We start from the raw sequence: 17,983 nt of genomic DNA, 5'->3' as shown, positions 1-17,983 counted from the left end.
GAGAGCAATTAAATGAGTAACATACTACCCGGCTCGAAGAGGAAGTGTTAAAGGAAAACGTAAATCCGAAATGTTTTATACCGGGAGTAAACTCCACCGGAGATCTCAGAGCGGCAAGGGAGGCTCAGAACAGGAACCCACCGGGCACGACCACATTTGGCCATTTTCCCCCTCTCATTAATGCACAGACGCGGGGCTCTGCCACCTACAAACCCCCTGCTAATCCTGCTGCTCCCCGAGGTGCGGCGTGAACAACAGATATTAACTGGAGGCCCCTGACTAATCCCATCAGGTCGGCAGCATTCACCGCCAGCCGGGCGCTGGGCAAACACGGATTTACACGGCAGCACTCCCGGCCACGCCGCCGGCCGTCCCTGCCTGCCGGGGTCCTGCCCCGAGCAGGGAAAACCATCCCCCCACACGGCCCAAACTATCCTGCTCCACAGCATCCCAGTGCCAGCTCCCGTCAAACCACGCCAGCGGGAGAAGCAACGTTTGCCTTTTGCCCGCAGACCGTGCACAGGCACATTTTAAGATCTCATTTTAATCTCAGGAGGGATTCACCGCGCCAGTCCGTACAGCTGAGCAGGTTCGGGCCTTGATCCCTTCCACATCGCTGCAGTCAACACCGCCACCTTTGCAGGCAACCCCGCCTTCCTCTCCAAGTACTTTTTTTGAGAACCAGGGACCTCAATACTCCCCCAGTTCAGCAAACTAAGAGCCTGCCACTGCCCAAGCTGGGGGATGCTGCTGTTTCACCAGCCCAAAAATCATACATGCCAAATTCTCCACAGCTGGTGTAGGCATGACGGGATACTTACTTGTTCACAGGCAGCAAAATGCTCCTTTTTATGAAATTCCCAGTGCTCTGGCAGGCTACTGCTAACTGCTATGTCCATAAACCTTCTGGAGGTACTGCCCCCCCGGCAACTCACCTAACCCTTTCACCCTGGCTTCTCGGCTGCTTATTCCTAATTAGTTTAAGGTACCTCTGCTTCCCTTGGGGAGGGGAAGAGGCTGTAAAGGGAGAAAACTGCTTTAAAGGAAGCATTAAAAAGCATTCTGCAAGCAGGCATGGCATGAGTTCCTGAACACAGGGGCCACAACCTCCTCCTGCTGAGGACAGGCCTGAGTACAGGCAGGATGCTGCATGATAATGGGGGGCAATTTGGGCAGGAGACTTTGGGCTGCTGTAGGAGCACATGAAGCTGCTGCTTCCCTGGCTAGGCAAACACATCACTCTGAGAAGAGCAGCCTGGCTGCAGGCAGAGGGTCACAGGTTTACAGCAGCTATCCCTCCTCCAAACCTCACCCAAAAGCAGCAACTCCACATGCTTCAGTTAGGAAAAAAGAAGCTAATCACATTCAAGTACCAGCACGCAAACACCTGGAGCATCCCATGAGATGATGCTCAGGCAGCAAAACAGGTTGGGAAGAGACAAAGACCACAGTGCCTCCCAGCACCCCCTTTCTCCTGCAGCCCAGTCCCCACTGGAGGGGCTGCTGGCAAGGCACATCAATAAAACATCCAAGTTCTGAAAGTTCAGCTCGCTGGGGCTTCTGACACTTCTGGTGGAGGTTGCGCAAAATACTGAAGCTCTCAATATTTCATAAGCTGAGATGGAAAAACCATCTCTAAATTACACAGACAATGAAGGGAGGCACAACCCAAGCAGCTCCACCAACACCAGAACTAATAAAATTATTTTCCTGTGGACTTGCCCCTCATGGTTGGCTCCCTGGCACCTCACATTATGAGGTCCCCAACAGGAGCTGTCCCCGGCCGCGTCGTGGCGACAGCGGTGGCTCTCATGTGGACTCTCTGATGTCTTCTAAGAAGCAAGCTCATGTTGCAGCTCTGTCCTCAGTGGAGATGGTACCAGGCAGATGGATGCAGCCCTGTGCCCCCAGCATTAAGAATCCAGCATCAGATGCTGCTGCTCCCTGTCCAGCCCTGTCCCAACATCCCCAAACCAGCCTGAAACTGGGCAGTGAACTCAAAAGCTGACTTTGGTCAGAGTGTGACAGAGTATGAGTGTATGATGAACAGCAGATGCTCAGGAGACGCCGCCTGGGATCTGTCAGGTCTTTGGGTCAAAGCTGTAAGAGAAGTACCCTCAGAAGGCACAGGGGACATCCTGGGGTTGGGGGCCTTTATGTGAAATAGGTAACGAGGTGTTCTCTCGCCTGCTTTTTAAATCGTATTTCAGCTTAAGAACCTGACAGTTTGTAACACTTTACACAAACAAAAGCTGTCCACAACTGTGACAACTGGGTTCTAACCACCCTCTGTCAACTCATGGCCAAATAAATATTTTCGATGTTTTTACAACCTAAAGCACTTTCAAATGTCAAGAACTCAGGTCACTGCAAATATTTTAAGTATAGTTACAATGACTTTATAAACCTTCACAAAAAGGCACACAACTCTGTTACGGTGCCCACAGCCCAGTGTCTACCAAAACTCCACCATCCTCAGGGAAGACATCCCCGTTTCTTCCTAGGGAGGGTAGGAATGTGCCAGACCTCATGGCTCACCATAAGAGTAAGATGGATGCGTGCTTTTGGGTTCTCCAGGTATAAAAACTATTGACACCAGGGTGCCATGAGTGGGAACCATTGCCAAACCTCCTTTGAAAGGCTCATGGATTATGTATTACACATGATCCACATGCCTCAGCTCATCCAAACCACGACCTATCCCTAAGCTCATCCCAAAACTCACCACTGGCAGAGGCAGATCCATGAAGTATAGAATCACAAAATCCCAGAGTGGTTTGGGTTGGAAGGGACCTCAAAGCTCATCTCATCCCACCCCTGCCATGGACAGGGACACCTTCCACTGTTCCAGGCTGCTCCAAGCCCCAATGTCCAACCTGGCCTTGGACACTGCCAGGGCTCCAGGTTGCTCCAACCCCCATTCAACCTGGGATGGGGAGTCCATCCACATGTCATCTACTGACCCCCCCTCACTGCTCCCAAGCAGCTTGTCTGCTCCTAGATATGCATTAAAGCAGATTTTGTAGCCCAGACATCAGCAGCCCAGCAGAAGGAAGCAGAACTGCAGGCAGCACAGGGAGGACTGGTTTCCCCAGCTCACCCTGCTAATCTGCTTCGGCTTTCTTCTCCTGGGAATGTTCCATGGAAAGAACGATGCAAGCAAAGTTTGAACACTGGGAGCTATTGATACCTGCTGCTCAGTGTGGTTTCTGAGGAAAGTGAGGAAATCTGAAGAATTTTTCCAGTTTGCAGTGGAATTTTTATGCCTATCACAGCCCATTGCCACGGCGAGCACAAGAGGACCAAACTGCTTCTGATTTCCCTGCTGTTCCACAGATATTTCATGATGTGCCTCGGCTTTATTTTTTGCCTGCTGTGCTCTTACCTCAGAAAGAAGCTTCACTTGAATTCAAGGCAACTCTGGAAAGCCTTTGCCTTTTTAAGCTGACCACTTTCCATTGCACAGAAAAATAAATCCAAATGCACTAAGGCAGCCAAAGCCATTTATCAGGCTAAGTAGAAACCGTAAATTCATGCTAACTGGAATCTGATGGAAACCAATTGGGATCCTCCTCCTCCTCCAGGCTCAGGTCTGGCAGGAAAGTCAAACATTTTATTGCCTTCTTTATGCCTTACAAGACAGTGGAGCCAAGAAGGGACTGCTCCCTTTGAAGCAATGCTGGTGGGGTTGCAAGGGACACTCAGTGACTTGAGTTCAAGCTCAATCCCCCAGAACAGAGATTAGACCTCTCCATTCCTGGCAAATTTATCACATTTAACAAACATTCTCTTTTCAATACATCCATTATTTGAATTAGTACATGGCAGATTCTGTTAACAAGCTTAATTTGTCACAGAATTGTGGAGAAAGGTTTGGGTTGGAAGGGACCTTAAAGCTCATCCCTGCCAGGGACACCTCCCCCTGTCCCAGGCTGCTCCAAAGCCCCAGTGTCCAGCCTGGCCTTGGACACTGCCAGGGATCCAGGGGCAGCCACAGCTGCTCTGGGCACCCTGTGCCAGGGCCTGCCCACCCTCCCAGGGAAAAATTCCTGCTCAATATCCCATCTAACCCTGCCAAGGCACACCCTCTTACCACTTCCAGACCCTTGTCCAAAGTCCCTCTCCAGTTCTCTTGGGTCCGGTTAGGCACTGGAAGGGGCTCTAATGTCTCCCTGGAACTTTCTCTTCTCCAGGCTGGACATCCCCAGCACTCCCAGCTCTCCCCAGAGCAGAAGAGCTCCAGCCCTCAACAAAATCCAAACCCAAGCACATTGCCGCCTTCAGGAGTGAACATGAGCAATGTTTGGCTTTTGCGCCATCTCAATCCTGCCCAGAGAGAGGGAAAACCACGTTAAAAGTTGGTCTTAACTGAGCTGGAAGAATTTTATACACCAACAGATCCGATCCACAATCAGATATTGCCAAAAATTCCCCAAAACAATCAGGGGGAGCAAAGTTGCAACAAGGAGTTAAACACAACCTGAGGAAGTTCCTGAAACTACCCCTGGCCACCCATTAAGGAAGGGGACACATATCACCTGAGCCCATGATGCTTTATTCCTGTGGCCACATATGTAAAGAAAAAACATGCAGGAACTGATGTCCTGTGCAAAAATATCCCCTCCAAAACAACAAACCAGTTCCCAAATCTAACACCCTTGCTCTGATTAGAAATCCAAGCTTCTGTAGCTGTCACGGGTATTTAAACCAAACACAGAAATATGGAAAAAATGAGTAATCCTATTTGGAGAGAGTAAAATCCAGCCTGCAGAGGATTAATTCTAGTCCAACAGCCCTGCAGCTTGACAGTATTTTCCAGATCAATAGCAGTGCCATTTGATTACAGAGATTTGTTCAGACACATATACATCCACTCCCCTCCAATTGTCATTTTGGTGATTCTCAGCTTGAGTTGTCCAACAGCTAGACCAGGAGCATTCCTGGCACTGGAAGCTGTATGGATGGAGCTCTGCTGCATCTCTCAGCCACCTCTCCACTGCTTTAGAAAACCCAGTTTCCTGTCTGGATCTGACAGTTCTGCCCCACTCCTTGCAGGCTCGTCCTCTTTAGCACCTGTTTATGGTGCAGACAAGCTTTGGAAGCCAAAATCCTCCCCGTTCCAGGTGAGGTGGTGGCTTTGAGATCTGTGTCCTGGGTCAGGCACCCTACTCCAGGCTCCCAGGACTCCTCACTCAAGCTCACAGATGTGGAAAACCATTTACAATTAAGAAAGCATTGGTTAAAGCCTAACAAACCAGCAGAATCTGGGGTTTTTTGCCTCGTCCCAGGGACCACTATGAGCAATAAAGCACATGTGATGGATCCCAAGCCCTTTCCCTGCAGCAGGCTCACTACATCCCAGTTTGCTTCCAGCACCTCCCTCCACTGGTGCCTCCCCTACTACAAGCTCTGCCTCTTCTCCTGAGAATGGCTTTTCCTTCTTTCTCTCGGGCTCTTTCAACAGAAGCCTTTTTCCCAATTTCACCCTGCGCTTCCCTCTGCCCCAGGCCCTGACTGCTCATCTGTGAGGGCTGCTGGGGCTCTGCTCCTTTCCCAGTGCTACAGAGGAGGAAAAGTGGTACCTCCCCACCACACAGCCACCCAAGGAGGGTGCTTTTCTCATTAATTAGTTGTCACTAACCTGGTAACATTGATTAAAAATATCCAAATTCCAGTCTCCCTTAAAAAAAAAAACCAACCCCAAGTTATTTCATTTATTGCACCCAGCAAAACCATCAGCTGAGGATTTTAAGCAAGGCTTCCCAGTAGCATCCCAGTTTGTTGGCTTCGCAGGTTTAACACCGAGCGGGGCTCCCTCCCTTCCAGCCTCAACCAATCACAAAAAAAAACACGCCACCACATTTCAAACGTGGTTTTCACTAGTGTCCCCTAAATTTTATTTTTCACCCATTTCTCTTTGCCAGCTCCCTTCCCCTGCTTTCCGCTGACCCTTTAGCCCTAACAAATGCCGGCTTTGGGGAGAGAGAAATAAAAAAAAAAGAAGAAAGAGCCCAGCGCAGCCCTTTGCGCCTGGCCCGGCATTCCAGCGCTGCGCTCCCGGCTCCACGAAGTCTGATTTAGGAGCACTGCTGGGAGCTATTAGTTTACGAAAGGCCCAGCACGCCCACCCAGGCACAGGGAGGGCGAGAGGCTCCCCTTTCACCGCTGCCATGTGCCTCCCATCCCGCCCGGCAAGGCTGCGGTCGGGCTGCGGCAGCGAGCCAACGCAAAGCCAGCCCGGGCGGCGGGCAGAGGGCAGGGGAGAGGGCTGGACATCGTCCACAGCCCCGTGCTGCCGCACGAGAGGAGATTAATTAATGGGATGCTTATTAAGAGAGCTCAGCCTCCATCCAGACTCTCCTTTTATCCTGCCCGTTGCTCCGTGTTGCCACGTCCTGTAACCGCTTCTTCCTTTTTTGTTTTTTTATCCTTTTTCCGTTTCCACTGCCGTGCTTTTAATCTCTTCTTTTAATCTGCCTCTTTTTTTTTGGCCTTATTTTTGCTTCCCTTCTGCACTTTCTGCTACTTGTCTGCCTCCATCCTTTTCCTGACAGCACAGAGAATTCCCAACAGCTGATCCTGAAAACCATTGCTGTCCTCCCAACCACTGGAAGCCCATGGAATCTGCTGAGCGAGCTCAGCCACCTGCCCAGGTGTCTGCTACCTGACCCTGTTACCCTCTCAGAATTAAAGCATGCAACAGCCTCCCAAAAATGTGTGGTGTGGCGAACTTAATGGCAAGCTCTGCCAATAGCTGCCAGCTCTTTATCCCAAAATGCCTGGTGTGGATGTAAGACAGAGTTAACTCCCCAAAACCGAAGATCAGCTCAGTGCAGGGAGAGGCAGTGAGAAAGGAAAGGCAAAAACAAGCAATGAAGCATCATTTTGGAGTCATCAGGGTTTTGACATCCTCCAACTGGATTCTATTAGCATTGCATCTGTGTTTGGGTGCCTGAAGGAGGAAAAAGAATAAAAAGAAAGACTCATTTCCAGAGGTACAAAGCAATCAGCAGGTTCTGTGTGCTTCCACTGCCTCTGGAGTGCTTGGATGCAGCTCAAGGAGGACCAGGCACAGTGAACAAGGAGTTGGAATTTTATTACCTTCCCCTCCTGCCGGAAGCAGAGCCTATTTGCAGATTTACAGCTCGTGTCAACAGGAAGTTCGTGTTTACAAGTTTCCTGGAAAAAAAGCCAGCATTCCTGTCCTCCACCACAGCCCGGTGGGAATGCTGCCTCATGGGGGAGTGCTCAGATGGGTACAGGAGGCAGGAATGAGTTTTAGCCATGTAAAACATACAGACAAATAGATAAAGCTATTAAAAAAAAAAAACAACCTAAAAAATTGAGGGCCAGAAGGAGAACAGTAATTCAGCAATTTGGTGGAAAATGCACAGCAAGACAGCACAGCCGTGTCTGGAAAAATACTTTTGTAGCATCTGGGATTCACACTTCAAAGAAGCAGAAGAATTTTAAGAGGATGAAAAGCTATATTGAGGCTAACATGATTTTTTCTGCTCTGGCCCAACTCTCCTGTCATTTCCATTACACTGTTCCTCCAAGAGTCACAGCCAAGCTCAGCTGGTCACACTGAGGTGGGCCCTCCTCTGCCAGGAAAGGCATGAATGGGACAACATTGTGTCTGGTGGTGCTGCTGGATCCACCAGGACCCATCCATCCCCAAGCACAGCCCCAGATGGAGTTGAAGACATTGTTTATTGCCTACACAAACTGGAGCCCTGGGCCTAAACAGCCCTATCTTATGAAACCTGGATTTAAAGTCTTCCACATTTATAAGTTTATTAAAAAAAAACCCAAAAAAACAAAACTGAAACCAAACAAAAAAAGCCCCCAATATTTGTTCCAAAATTACACAAAACGAGAGGACATGAGGACAGCCAAAGGTCAAGTAGCCAGAGCTCTACCAGGATGCCAAAGACCCAAAACAGTAAATATTTATTTAGGCTGTGTAGTAGAGACAGATACGGAGTGCTCAGGGAGGTATCTGATCTCCTGAGAACACACTGCTCCCAAGGAAAGTTTCTGTCTTGACAGATGGACATTTTCCAACAGAGGGATGATCCAATCACAGGATCCCTCTGAAACAAACTCACTCAACAACACACAACAGGTACAGGAAACCAAGTCTCAAAAAGCCACACTTACCTTCTCCCTAGAGAAAGAGCTGGAGAAAACCAAGCTTACAAAGCACCCAGCCTTACCAGCCTCCAGGATTTAACAGGCAGAAGCTTGAAACAACTGAGCTGAAGAGGAAACTCAGAAGGTGTGCAGGCATCAGGTCCTCCCAACACCACCACAGCTGTCCCCAACACAGAACTCAGAGTGACCCCTCTCACCAAGAGCTCTTCTCCACTCATTCCCCGGGTATTTGAGCTCTTCCCACATCAACCAGCAGCACTAAGAACCAAACTCCCAGTAGAATCAGAGAGATGAGAGAGGCACGCAAAGGTCCCAAAATTATTTTTCCACCCTAAGTCCTTAGCAGGAAACCATTACTGCTAATGGAGGAGCTGCCTGCCCTGGATCCAAGGATTTCACACCCAGGTGTCACCATCCCTGTGCAGGAGGATGGAAGTTCAAAGGGAAGGTTTTGCAATAGGCTGAAAGGAATATTTGCTAAAAGCATCCCATCAAAGCAGGCAGGTGTCTTCTACCCCACACAGTGGACATACGTGTTCAGACAACTTCAAGAGCCAGAAGAACCTAAGCATCTGTATGCAAAGTTACATGCAAAGAGAGGAAAAAGCAATAAAATAATTACCTTCAATCTAAACCTCAGACTTACTGAACTTGAAGCTTCAAAAATCATCAAAATCTTAATTTTCTACACCATGAGTTACATTAGAAACAAAACAAACAAACCTCAGGGAGAAGAATGAGACAACTTAAAAACAGCAATAAAAACCTGGAACAGGAGAAAAAAAAAGAGAGATTCATCAGCAAAACTCCTCTAAAGTGGGGTTGGAGTTGATGGCAGAGGCAGTTAAACTGCAGCATTCTAGAAAAAGCTAATTTGATTTGGCTGTCACTATCGGGGGGGAAAAAAAACCCAACAGAACTAAAGCAGCTCAAACACACATTTACTTCCTCTTCATTTCATTAATCCTAGCCAGGGCTGTGGCCCAGGTGAAGCTGAGTTTATTGCCCCCAGCCTGCTCTGGGGTGTGCTCTGCCCAGGTGAGCCAGCACATCCCGGGGCTGCTCTTAACTTCTCCCAGCTGTGTTTTCCCCATGTCCCAAACGTCTCCACCTGGTTCTGCAGATGGAGCAGCTGCAGTTGAAGGCAAACACCTGGTGAGCCACAGCCCTGCCCTGCATTGCAGGGGGAGATCAGAGTTACAGCAGCTCCTGCCCTATTTAAGGTCGTGTCAGGGTTGTAAGCGCTGTGTTTGTGGTTAATAATCCTTTGAGCCCAGGGAACCTGAAAAGCTCTGCTGGGCCGCTTTGCACTGACCAGCCCCAAAAACCTCCTGAAGATGTGGAAAGGAGTGCTAAATCCAGCACAGATCCTACTCAGAGTACACCACCACTGGATGCTCCAATGACTGTACCTCTACAACAGCTGCATTTCTCACACACCAGCTTTGGGCTGCACCAGCCTGACCATCACGAGAGCTGCAGATGTGTCCCGGCTCCCTGTCGGGCTCCAAGCTGGCAGGAGGTTCCTCTGGGATAGAGGAAGAAGACCCTGGTCCTGTTCACTGCTGATGTCTGACTTGGTGAATACTTGGAAATTCACTTCTCTAGAAAAACATCTGACAAATACTCATCCTCTAAGGAATGTCATGATAAGCAGAGCAAGAGAAGTACTAGGACTGGTTTTTAAGGGATTTTTCCAGCAGTCATGTCAAGTAACACCTCTCTTCAAGTCAATACAGCAGTCTGAGCAGGCTTTTAGTCCAACAGTTCATTCTTCTTGGAGACTCCTTACATCTAAGCAGCAGTGTCATACAACCACCCTGTTAGCAGTGCTGCTTCAGCGTTTCTTTGCACCATTTTCCTCCAAGTTCTTGGTCAGTGATGGCAATATTTATATTAAGAACACAAAGGTATATAAGACTACAAACTGGAGAGGCAGACGGTGCATTAGAAGAACCCCAAACCCAGCAGGTTCCAGACATTGATGGTGACCAAAGCACCAGCAAAAGAAGCTGTTCGTTACTTGGCAGTAATTTTCAAGTGACTTGAGCTGAATTCAGTATTGCAGTCACACAGGAAAAAAAATCCATGAGAAATGCTCAAGGCCAGGTTGGAATGGGCTCTCAGCAACCTGGGATGGGGAAATGTGTCCCTGCCCACAGCAGGGCTTTGAAACAGGATGATCTTTAAGGTCTCTTCCAACCAAACCATTCTGGGAGTCTGTTAACAAAATGCTGGGGAAAGGGAAATAATTTAAGGGTTAAATTAAATCTTGCAAGGCCAAACCGACAGGAATCAGCCCCAGAAAGCCTGCAGGGTCAACTTGTATTGACTACAGAAGATCCTTGTGCAAATTAAAAGGTTTCCCTGCCTGTTTGTTTCAGCATATGGAAAAGCTGCAAGTTCATTCCCTGAGGTTCGCACGGAGGAGGCTGTTAAATGCCAGGACGAGTCTCAGGACTGGGATGTTTGGATGGTAAGGAGTGCTGGAGGTGTAGCCTGCTGCCATTCTCCCACATGTTCAGGAGTCGAGTCAAATCAAGGCGACATTTGTAAAAGCCTCTCTCGGGCCCCGTTTCCAAACACCTGCATCCCTGTGTCTCCGGGGTCCCCCGGCTCTCCTGTTTCTCAGTGCATCTCTGCAGGCAGGAGCAGCTCACTATGAAAATGCAGAGTGCTTGTCTTCCTCACCCATGCAGAACAGCTAATCCCAGCAGGATAATCCTGCTTTAATGAGAAAACTATAGGACCTTTGATAAAGCATATAAATCTTATAAAAGCCCTACTACAACATTCCTTAGTCTCTGGGACTGGATGACCGACCTCTAAAATGAATTTTGCATGTGGCTGTCTCAAGCTGTGGAAGGTAACACGTGGCAGGGAGAGCAAACTGCTCCCTCTTGTTTGCAAGACACCATAAAATCTGTAAAGTGCTGGAGGCAAATTTCCCATGCCTCTGGACATGTGTGCCTCTCCATCAACAAAATACCTCGTCCTCTGCTTGCCTCAGGAGCCAGAGGACACCGTCTCCTCCCAGTCCTGTTCTCCAGCTCACAGCACACTACTCCAAATGGAAATGGCCATGATACAGCTGACCTGCCCCAAGCCAGTGGCTCCAAAGGTCTAGTAATTTCCTACAGCCCAACAAAGAGCTGGGAGATGGCAGGAACTGTGTCAGAGCCAACCTGGGCTGCAGCGCAGCTGCTGAGCTCCAAGATAAACTTTGGAGCCCCTGCCAGAATGGGAATCTGTGTCAGGTTTTGTAAAAAAAAAAAAAAAAAAAAAATCCAAGAACAATTCCTCATTACAACTTAGGTGTAGAAATTCACAGACACTTTTTTCTGACCTCACAAGACCCTGCTCCAGCACTGGAGAAGAACCCAGTGAACTGACATTTCAACACTTTCTTTTCCCCTCAAGCACAAACACACGACTGCTGAGAAAAAGCAGTGATGCTCTGACCTGACACGACCAGTCGTGCTGAGGGATAGCTCCTGTGCTGTATCAGTGACTGGAATTACCAGGGCTTTGCCAACAGTTTAATGAGATGGAAACTCACGCTCCCACTGCCAGAATTTGTTTGTTGGGCCATAAACTATTTAGATGCCCTGAATATTTTGCTCCTGTGTTATAAAGCAGGTGTGAAGAGGTGCATCTCCATTCACGGAGCTGCTGCTCAGAGCAGCACAACCTTTTGGACAGATCTAAATTCCTGGTGTGCTGCATCTACACAGGGAGAGCTGTCCATTGGCTTGTCTTCACCAAAAGGGGCTCGCAGAGCCCGGATGGGGACCGGGTCACACCTGCCCAGAGTCCACCTGGTGCTGGACCAGCTCTGAGGTTCTCCAGGGCTTCCCGGGCCACCTTAGACCAGTGGGAGCAGCAGAAGGACAGGAAAAGTGCAGTGCTGGTGGAAACTGAGGCAATCCTTTCACATGCACAAGGGAAAAGGGGAGATTCTGTGCCAACAAATCTTGTTTGGTACCTGTGAGACTGAAGGCAAGAATTCCTGCATGGATCAGATCCTGGTCGTTGGTGGTCAACTGCCCTTACACCAGCAGGATAGTCCTCAGCACTGATGGAGGATCAAGATGTGCTAAACAATGTCCACTGAGCCTACAAGTGTTTTTTCTGAGCACATTTTACCATAAAAACATAATGAATTTCATTCCATTAATTTTATCTCGAATTTAGCTTTCTTAATTAGAGGTACAGAGCTCGAGGGGAACTGCTGCAATTATTAAATGGGAAATAAAACCTGATGAACACAGGAACTGCAGTGACTGAAAACTTAAATAAAACTGGTAGAGGACAGATCAAAAAATATCTAAAAATCACCCGCTCAACAATTTGTATGCTCTGATAGTTATTTATCTGTTCACATGCACAGGAGTGCCAAATTAGCAAGTCCCTCTTGCTAAATTCAACACTACACAGGGGGAAAAAAAAGGGTTGTTCAATCAGACAATTACATTCAAGAAGGAAACAGTCAGACAAGTGCCTGGGAATGTTTTTGGAGTACTGCAGTGCAAAATCAAGACTCTCCCTCAGAAGATTCCATCAGATTAACTTCTAGGTGCTCAGCATGCCTAGATAAAGATGGAAAACCAAGCTTTCATGGAAAAAATTCATCCCCTGGGGGGATAAAAGGACACCACCGGTGTATTCTGGAATGTGGAAACTCAGGTGGGCCAGGGGCAGTAATCAGGAGTTGGGTGTTTTACAGCAGAGGGGAGAGTAGACAGCAGTAAATGGACGTGGGTGATGCACCCACAATGGCAGTGTGAGCTGATTTGCAGTCCCTGATATTGGAGTCACAGGAACACGCCGCTGCTTGTGTGACACAGTTCCTGACCTGTGCTGGCTCAGGAGTGGCAGTGCCTCTCTGCAAGAACACTCCTGAGGACGACACAGTTTCCCAGCACCATGTAAAGTACAGCGTGTCTCCTTACTCACCATGGAAGGTGATCCATCAGCATCTGTAGTGTGAAGAGGGAAGGAAACAGCAGAAGGAAAGCAAAGTGCTAGAAAGAATTCCTGGCTAGAATTTGCTGCTTTAAATCTTCCCATGAACATGGGCTGTGAGCTGCAGAACGACACACTCACACCGGGAATGCAAAATGGGTACAAGGCTCCCATCCAACTCAGATTTAATGGCAGAGAGGATAGATCTGCTCTTTGAGAAAAATCCCAATTGTTGATTTCTATTTTGTCTGGCGATGGAGCACAGTATTCCTCCTTCCTTCCTGCCAAAAGTGGTGGAAGTACGATATGCTTTAAAGTAATTACAGCAGCTCATCCCAGAAGTGGCTGCATTTCAAACGAGGCAGGAGATGCACAAGTGGGGAGTGGCTGCTCCCAGCTGAACGTTGAACCTGCCTTCAGACCTGAGGATGAAAAGGTTTTTCTTTAAACAAATCACCACATTTGCTTCTGATACCTGTCCAGTTTGTCCCCTTCTGGTCTAACCCTGCTGCACCTCCAAGGATGGGTGGAAAGCCCAGGCAGCATGGCACAACGTGGCACCCACAGGTACAACACGTCTTCCTACAAGGACTTAGCTTGATCCAAGTTCTTTTGAACTGGTATCTCTCTGACTCCTCAGCAAAACTGGCAAACATTTGGCTGTGCCAACCCTGAACCTGTTCTAAACACTGCAGTATTTGGAAGTGTGCAGTATTTTCCTTATTGGTAGAACAGCCATAATTATCCAAATAAAACTATTACTATTCTGGGCCTTTGATCATAAATAGAACTTAATGGATTTTATTACATCCCAGGAAGCAAGAGCTACAGAAGGAAAAGTATTGCTAAATGTGCTTTTCTACTACCTATCAATTTCTCCTAAACACTCAGCACTTAAGAAATACCCACAGAAACACACTGCTCTCACTGCATAACCATTGCAAGTTCCCCTCTGAGCTCTTCCCCTTTAGCCAGCTCGTAGGGGACGTTTCAGCAGCTGAAAATTAAAGGGTCACAATATTGAGCCTTCAGGTATCAAGTTCACAATGGAAATAGCAGCTGACACAGAAAGGGCTCCGCTGAGCGCGGCAGTGATAATTCTGTTGCCTCAGAGCTGGAAGCAGCTCACTTACACAAAGTTTGTTATTTAACTCAGCGAGGAATGAAATGAAATGCCACAGCCATGGTTTTATTCCTTACACAGCCTCTTTCAAATCATACTCCACACTAAAGACACGCTAGCAGTTAGTTTTTCACTCTGAATGCAGTATCCTCCTAAATCCAAACAATTCCCTGTCAAGTGCTGGGGAAGGCAGTGATGGCCTCAGCAAGGGCTGCTTGTCCTGCAAACTCTTCTGCTGGAGCCCATCTTCCAGAAAACTTCACACGAGCCGAACACCACTAGATACCACAGGTCCACGAGCAAGTGACAACAAATCCGGGATGTCCGACAACCACCAGTCCAAGTGGCCTCAGGGAGAAGGACAGGAACAAGGAGGACTTCAGCAGGGCAGCCAGATATGCCAGCTTCCCACTTGCCCCTGCTCACATAATCCAGGAAATCCACATCTTGCCACCCCCGAGGACTCCCCACCTGGCCCCGCTCCGCGGTGACAGCCCAGGCCTGCTGCTATCTCCCAAACAGATGCATTTATTCTCCTGAGAGCCTCCCACGTCTTATCTAGCTGGCAGTTCCCAAACGTCGAGCGCCAAGTCCAGCTAAAACCACTTTAAGCTCTTTTAGGCAACAATTCCTGAAAGCGTTTTGGCAGGGCAGCGAGGGAGGCGGGTCCCCCTGCGCTGTCCTGCCGGGATGGGCACGGAAAGCAACCCCTGCACCCCACTCTGGAGATGCTGTAAACAGGACCTGGCACAGGAATGGATGTATAGTTTACAGAGATGCCTCGCTTCAAGCAAATTTGCCTCTCAACACATGGCCAAACTCTCACGCAATAAATTAACTATTTGGCAGCCACCGAACTAGCGCTGGAGCCAAACCAATTAGGGTTTAATGTGATCCCAATTTCCTATTTCTGAGACGGGGGTCGGGGAGGCGGGGGGAGAAGGGGGAAGAGGAGGGAGGGAGAGCAAAGTAAATCCCCTCCTGGTTTATAAATCCTTGCCAATCATCCCAGATAAACCTGTCACCCACAGCTCTAAATCTGTACTTGCACTCGCGTGCTCCGAGGGACGCGGTGGGAAAAGGCGCATCGGATGCAGCCAGCCCGACTCCTGACATGTGTTTTCCATACTTGGGAAATTCAATCATTTAAAAAATATTTACCAAGCTTTGTCTTTAATTAGAAAAACATGACGACGGATAAGGCGAGTTATTGTCTCTAAGCTAGAAATGTCAGAGATCCTCATGATGTCAGAAGATAAACCCCATCGGCGACCCGTGGACCCGCTGCCAGGGCTGTAAATGTTTTGAGGGATTTTTTTCAGTTCCCCTCAAAGTTCAGCGCTTTCCAGTCTCAATTCATCCGCGGCTTCTTGGCCCCCAACAAAGCTAATCATGAAGGAGGAGGAGGAGGAGAAGGAGGGAAGGCTCCTGCAGCAGATCTGCCAGACTGGTGCTTTAATGCAAACTAGCTCACACAACGCGGGAGGAACAGAGGAACATTTGACTTCTTTGTGTTTTAATGTCCTGGCTCTGCTACCTCCCCTGCACAAGTAATTACCTGCCCTCAACCAAGATAAGCAAATTAATCTCATCTGCACCTGGAAATGCCGCAGGCTGAGCTGTCCCCACACTTTGAAAAAGTGTGAAATTAAGTTTCTGCTTAGCCAAGACCCAGAGAAATGCTCGCTCTCGGGAATACAGTCACAAAACATTGCAGCCCACAATACCCACTTAAGAATAGGAAGCTGCCTGTGCTCCAAGCAGACAACCAGGAGTTCTGCCTGCCCAGGACCGTGTGTGACCCTACAGCTGTACCCCACACTACAGCTCCTGTTCCACCTCTGTTTGATCCAACACCTGCAGCCAGATCCGGAGAGGCTCCGCAGGCAGGATGCACTACTTTAAAGTATAAAGCAAATATTTGTTGGCCAACAAACAAAAGATAGCCAGGATGTGATGAGCTGTCACCACAGTGTGTGCTCACCACTCCTGTTAAGGTGACTAAGGACTCTTTGCTGACCAGGTGGGGGTCGGGAAAGGTCCCTGCACTGGCTCATGGCACTGCCAGGCTACGTGTGCCACCAGCCCAGTCCCACCAGTGCCAGGAACTGCTCGACCCAAGCACCCCTCACCAGAGCAGCCCACTTCCACACACTCCAAACACTACAGCCTTCCTGCCCTATCTCTAGGGCTTTATCCCTCCTCCTCCTCCCCCTCCTGTTGCCTCTGTTGGCAGAAAAGGCGGGATCAAACACACACAAAGGCCAGGTGTGAGCGTGTCAGGTGACAGATTTGGAGGAACTTCCTGCTGCAGTAGCCAGGTGCACGACTAGGAAGTGAAAGCCAACTCCCAAGAGATCAGGAGGATTAAAAAGTACAGATAAGCAGGGAGAAGCTGGTATTGATGCAAACAAACTGGTGTGTCTATCGATCCAATCTTACAGCAACAAGTCTGCAAGCATTCACTAATAATTCTGATTATTTTACACCCACAAGCAAAGAAAAGGCTAATCCTGCATTTTCCATTCAAAACCATACCTGTAATGAGAGAATTCTGTAATATTTTTCAATTTTTTTTTAGCGAGCTTTGAAGCATCACCTATGGCCTCAACGCCAAGCCACGAACATGCCAAGTATCTTGTGAAGATACCCTTGCAACCCAAGGCTGAGGCTATTAGCAACGACTACCTTAAATACCAACATAAATCTACACTGGAGAAAACCCCTGCCTGAACCGTCTCCTCCTTTAAATTACCCCAAGTGTGCAAAGCACACTCTGGATGTCACTGAGGAAAACATATGTGCAGAACTCGACCTCGAAGTCCGAGTGCCAGAAGAGTTGCTACCTGTAGAAGTCAGTGCTGCTCTCTCATGAAATGGAGTAAAGGACATTTTAATTGACTCCCAAGGTTGAGGTCGATTAACCTGGAGAGCAAAAATAGAGCCAAAATGATGTCCAAGATAGCTCTGTAGCTGAATCAAACAAGGGTGTGCACACACTCAGGATGTGGCACAAAGAGAGGGGAAGGTGACAGGGTCACAGGAGAAGTTTTAAGCCTCAGACACTGGCTGAACAAATGCCCTCAGGAAGGTGGTTTTCTGGAAGAGCTCCAGGTAAATCTCCAGTCTGGGTGGAAACTCTTCCCCTGGGATTTTTTACATCAGAGGGGGAGAGGTGGATTCGCTTCTCACCTTTTTGAGCTTACAGCCACCTCCTTCTTCTGAAGGGGAAGAGTTCACCTCTGATTCTTGCCAGCAAGAGGGAAACCTGAGCAGTTCTCCCCCTCCAGTGGCTCATGGCAGCCTCTCGAGGTGCCTGTGACTCCTTGGCAGCTCAGGACGATGGAAAGCACTCAGCTCACTATTCCACTCCAGTTCTGCTTCCAACAGAGCCAACTCCACAAGCTCTTCCCCAAGTACAAGCTCTTTTCGATCCTCAGAGCACCTGCAAATCAAAAAACTCTTTCTCTTTTCTCTGACTGCTTTAAAATGCAGGTTTATTTCACTCTCCTGAACACTGACATAAAGGAAGAGGAACACCTAAAGCCCTTCATTTTACAGTACACAAAAATCAAGACTAAGTCCCTGAATGATCCATTTCAATTTCTGGCCATTGGAAATACCCACGTAAGAACATATTCATGAGAGCCAGTATGTGCCTTAAACAAACATGGAACATCCCAAAGTTTCAAAGCAGTGCCATGTCTTCTTTCTTTCCCCATTGTTAGTTTCACACTG

The 17,983-nt window shown here is 48.4% G+C and overlaps 1 protein-coding gene and 1 long non-coding RNA gene across 14 annotated transcripts in view; both read right to left on the bottom strand.

The window, feature by feature from the left end:
• CBFA2T2 (CBFA2/RUNX1 partner transcriptional co-repressor 2) overlaps positions 1-17,983 on the bottom strand; it is a 57,765-nt gene that overhangs the window by 37,124 nt on the left and 2,658 nt on the right. For 2 of the 13 annotated variants that reach the window (XM_058422698.1, XM_040079891.1), the window contains exon 1: positions 8,780-9,081. The exons of 5 other annotated variants lie outside the window; for them this stretch is intronic. The gene's annotated coding sequence lies outside the window, so the exon portion shown is untranslated. 6 more of the 13 variants (XM_058422699.1, XM_040079892.1, XM_058422702.1 and 3 more) reach the window with 6 other exon arrangements.
• Positions 5,987-8,408, bottom strand: LOC120760017 (uncharacterized). Its single transcript, XR_005703270.1, has 4 exons — positions 8,164-8,408; positions 7,335-7,448; positions 7,102-7,179; positions 5,987-6,952 (listed from the first exon to the last, which is right to left on the bottom strand). It is a non-coding gene; the product is annotated as an uncharacterized LOC120760017 (long non-coding RNA).

This window comes from Hirundo rustica, chromosome 16 (assembly GCF_015227805.2).
Source record: "Hirundo rustica isolate bHirRus1 chromosome 16, bHirRus1.pri.v3, whole genome shotgun sequence".
Classification (NCBI taxonomy): domain Eukaryota; kingdom Metazoa; phylum Chordata; class Aves; order Passeriformes; family Hirundinidae; genus Hirundo; species Hirundo rustica.
The sequence above is the reverse complement of the archived record's forward strand: the minus strand, read 5'-3'. Positions and strand labels throughout refer to the sequence as shown.